Here is a 5,409-nt window from a genome sequence, read left to right as displayed (position 1 = left end):
TGTAGCACCTGAAACAAAATTAAAAGTTTAATCCAATAAAAAGTTTTATTATTAAGATTGTTTCAAAATAATTATAGTTAATTCATTATATATATATACCCAGAACACGTTACTGATTTCATTGACAATAATATAGCTTATTATTTACTTTATAATTAATATTCTCGTTACATATATCCAAAGCTCTATATTATACTTCGTACAAACCATTTCGTTGTTACCTCTCTATTATATTTTTATACACAAAGATATATAAATAAATATTTTAGTACAACCAGTGTAGCGTCAAGTAATGTCTCCGTCAATATAATATATATGTTTATTGATTAATAAGATTATAAGTAATCAAATAAAAGACATTTGTATCTTGTTCGTGTTACGCACATATTCTATCCGTTCGAATATTGTACATCCGATTGAGATGAAACTTCGTACAACTGTTGTTGGCTCGTGCGTAAAAGTTACTAGTATAATATATTAGCGAGCCGCCCCGGCTTCGCGCGTCTTCGCTTCGAATGCCTTACAACGTTCACAGTTTTTCAGTCATTAGAGAAACCGCTATGTCCCTGCGTTTTAAATCTGTAATATCTTCGAAAATATTCATTTAAATTACATGCTATAAGGGACCATATTGATTTTATTTAGTTTTGCTAGTACAAGACTGTAGTTAGGTAAAATATTCGTTAAATTACAAGATAAATAATAGATAAATTTAGATTCATTTAAAAATATGGCACCAATTATTTAAATTAATGATTATTCATATAAATTTAAGAGCTTTTTACGTGCAGACATTATCATTTTAGTACGAATTATAAATTTCCTACAAATTCAGCTAAACGGCTCTAATTCCGATAAAACTCCTCCTCCTGATAAAACTCCGGCCATAACCTAATTCCGTGAAATGATCAACGTAATTCCGTAATATTCTTTTAGCTCTCATTTTTGCATGAAATATACAAAATAAAACGATTGTAAATTATTTAAGTGTTTTCCAAAAACGACAATGTTTTAGATAGTTGGATTATTCAAACACAAATCTGGGAATTCAAAAATTGTATTTCTTATTTAGTATTCTACAAATTTAATAAACCTTAACCAGAACCAAATTACGGGGGTTTATTTTTTAAGCCTATTAAATATGAATCACTAAATATAACGACTACTTATTTTTTCTATAAATACATTATATCATACAGTTTATATAGGGAATCAGAAATGTGATATACAATTTTTTACACATGATTCGTGTAACCTTAATTAAACAAAATAAAATTAAAAACAAAAATTTATCCCATAATTACGTCACTACAATATACAGCACTTCCCCAGTTATTACCCCAATTGGAAATAAATTTGTAAATAATTCAACCCTATTTTTCTTAAATACGAGAACCTTCGACTCTCTGAAGCGGGTTCATGGTAAGTTAATTAATTAACGTAATTACTAGACTAAAGGATATATATTTTTAGTAAACTTAGATATTTAAATAGAACAGCTTTGAAATACACGAGTTACACATACCAGTCAATCATTCAACAATGGGAAATAAATTGAGAATATATCTTTAAGAATACTGTTTCGTCGCTTACTGAAGCGCAGTACGACAGTGATTGATCGATTTTAAAGCTTCACACAACTTTTGCAACATAAGTCCGTATAGTACTAGCATATGATTTTATGTTTTCCTGTTTTATAGGTAATAATAGTATTCCGAAATAACGACACTTACATTATAAAAGTAACTAAATGTCTTCTAATTAAAATAAACATAAATAATTGTGAAACTAAAATCTTATGAGATATTAAACAAGACTATTATTAAACAAAACTAGCAGGGTAAGTACTCGGAATTATTTTGTTTAATTATTTGTGACACAATGTATATGCTTTAACAACAGTATTTAAGAACACACTAAAAACGTTTGTCAGTAAAATTTTAAAACAATGTTCTCCGTCTGCTAAAGAAAACTATAAAAGTACTTTTATTTTTTATTTGAATTTGTAGGTAGTCTAGCAAATGGGCCATCTGATGGCAACCACGGACACCTGCAATACCGAGGGACTTGCAGGTCTGTTTCCGGCCTTTAAGAAATGTGTAGGCTCTTTATTTTAAGGTTCCTAAGTCGAAAACCGCCGGTGAAAGCTGGTTCCACAGAGTGATTGTGCGAGGCAGAAAATGCATTAATAGTCGCGGTGTTGTGGATTTGCAACCGCACCATTTAGGTGGTGCGGATGTTACTTCGAATATTGACGACATCTACAAAGGTGAAATTCCATAAGAATTCCTCGGAACATTCACCGTGAAAAATACTGTATCTAACGCATTTTTACAGAGTGATTCAACATCTCTACGCGAAATAAAAAGATCGAGCTGTTCAGAAAGGGCTTCATAGTGAAATATTCGGTAGAGTATGTGATACCACTCGGTATGGTACCTGTCCTACCCCTACCTACTGACGAAAATTTAGAAGACAACGTACATTAATATAATTATTCAGCATTATTGTTGTTGATTGGCACCAAATAATGTTGGTACATAAAAATATCATATAAAACAATTGTAAAGAATAAACTATCAAATAGGATTACAAAGCGACCTAATAATCTATACATATAATAAATTCGTAACTTATCGAAATATGCACATGAGAAATGTTTGGGAAAAATATTACGGGGGAAAAAATATTATCTATTGACGCAATAGATCACGTAAATATGTTTTTAAAAATTTTTGTCTGTTTGTTACCGCTAATCTCGAAAACGACTTACCCGTTAAACCCCATTAGTGGATGTCTACACCCTATAAGGAAACCTACCTGCCTAATTTCAAGTTTGTAGGTTTTATACTTTCTGAGATTGCATGATTAATTATTTTTTTAGTGGTATTTCGTTTTTATATGTATATGTATATAGATAAACCTTTAAGCATTAATGAAATAATTTTAGCTATTTCCTGTTCCTACAGCATATGACATTTTATGCGCTCATATTCAATTTAATACTGAATATACTACTAGAACTGAATACACTATTATGTGTGCCAAATGCTATAATAGATTAGAAATTGGCGGCACCAAACGTTTTTCAATACCGCTACAAAAATATATGATTATACACCAATGTACAAATTTCAACGAAAAGATTTTCATTGATAGTTGTAGTCTTGTAGATCGATTAAGAAGCTATAAGTAGAATAATAATGTTAATGTATAGAATGAATAGGTATTTTAATGTAGGTTATTAATTATTATATGAAATAAGACGAACAAAACAATGCACATTGTAATTGTCTTACGACAATTGTGCAATAAATTATTACAATATATATTTTACTTAACCGACTACAGTTTTTCTATAGGCAAAATAGTCTAAATTCTAATAGTCTCGAAATTTCATTAGAGCTCTCTAATTAGATTCAATTTAAAGAGTTTTACAATCACGTTTTGCCTAATGAAAGCGCGATAGAAACTTTTTGTCACGAACAAACATCCATGCGATCTAAACCGCATCTAAACTATTCATCTACAAATATAATATTTTGAACAACACAAATAGTCTATTTCATTTCATAACCAAGTTTCTAAAGAACAAAATGTTTTTAAATTGAATTATTAATACCGATAAATGTAACATTAGAAACATTAGTCTAGTCTACCATCGTGGTAGTTAGCGCGCTAAGCACAATTGTAAGCGCTTTGAAACATAAAAAAAAAGTAATTCTACATCTCACGATTACTTCTTAGTCTGATGATTAAATTCCTTTCGTATAGACTGATAGAATGATAAAATCGATGAATCTTACATCCAGGCCATTAATATTCCCAAGGTTTCGAACATTTTCCATAGTAGAGATATAAATAGTTAAATCCCAATAAAACTAGTGGTCAAACAACATAAAAATATACAAATAACGTTTTGCATGAATTATAGTTAAGGTTAAGGTAAAAACATTACAAACATCGTCCCTTTGAACGATTATATCGCTCGTACACAATGGTTATACTAGATACCTATGTATGAATAGTTGATCCATAGGTACGAGCCGTAGGTGCCAATTCTCACATTATTTAAATATATAAATATGACCGGGTTATCATACTTCACCTTAATACGCTTTATTTATGTATAAGCACTGCGACATAAATTATAAATATCAAATTAAAGTTACCATTAAATATTCGCAAAAGTTTTATTTATTCAAGGAGTTACTATTTTTTATTTATAAATAGATGCAGTCACGGCCTTTCCTGTTATAGTTGTTAAGGTCGAGAATTTCGTTTATAAATATAGTACTATTTTTTTTTCTTTTTATTTGAAAAAAATCCGTCTATATCTTTATAAAATGACACTTATGACTGTGTGTAGGTCCAATCCTACAATTGAATTTTAAACTTGTATAACTCCATCCAACCGAGTTAAAGACGACCGAGTAAATTTTTGAACTCTATTGACAATACAATCAAAAAGTAAATGTTCTTGTATCAAGAACTGCTTAAAACCATTTTTTATAGTAAAACGTATAGTAACTTCACGTGTTACCAAAGTAAGTTACGTGTTACTACCAAATTTAGAGCTTTTTAATCTTTTAATATTATATTATATTATCTGATCTGGACACGTCTGACTAAAATGCTGACCAACACAACAAAAACCTATTATTAAATAAATTCAGGTTAAAATAGAAAAAAGTAGGAGGAATTGATGGAGTAAATAAAATATTCCAGAGTATCACTTGTGACTTGGCATCAAGTAATCGGGCTCGCTATGAAATATTTTTATACATGTATATTTTCAATTATAAATTGCATAATTTAATAAACATTTTAAAAAAAACATATAAAATACAATCGTTCAATAGAAATATATACATACTTCATTTATATTTTGAGGTAACCTTAACTGCAGTGTCTTAACTCATAAAATATTCTTTTATACAAGAAATAACAAAATTAATTGATCTAGTGGCTACTGTTTTCGCTTGCTTATACAACAGCATACACTTTAAATTAAAGTGATACTATTAAAGGTCAAACTTGTATAGTTTGTTATTTAATATAAGTAAAATTATTCTTATGCATCCGCATTGAGCGTTGCACGTTTCTTGTGTTGTTATTTTTTATATTAATATTTTAACTTTGTTGTCATGTTCTTTTTTTCTATAGCAATATTTTTAAATAAGGACCTACGCTCTGTTTTTATTTATTTTTTATCAAAAAAGCACGAAATCCACACGAGTTTGACTCGAACTTGACCGGCTTTTTAATAATAATTAATTATAGTTAATGTTCATTCTTTATGTGGTTAGTCCATAATTTGAATTCGAATGGGAACGATCTTGTTAAATCGACAATATACCTACATATTTTCGTTTAACTATAAATCTTGTTGGTAGATAATAAGAATAC

Source organism: Vanessa tameamea, chromosome 10 (genome assembly GCF_037043105.1).
Source record: "Vanessa tameamea isolate UH-Manoa-2023 chromosome 10, ilVanTame1 primary haplotype, whole genome shotgun sequence".
Lineage (NCBI taxonomy): Eukaryota > Metazoa > Arthropoda > Insecta > Lepidoptera > Nymphalidae > Vanessa > Vanessa tameamea.
This window is presented reverse-complemented; position numbering follows the sequence as displayed.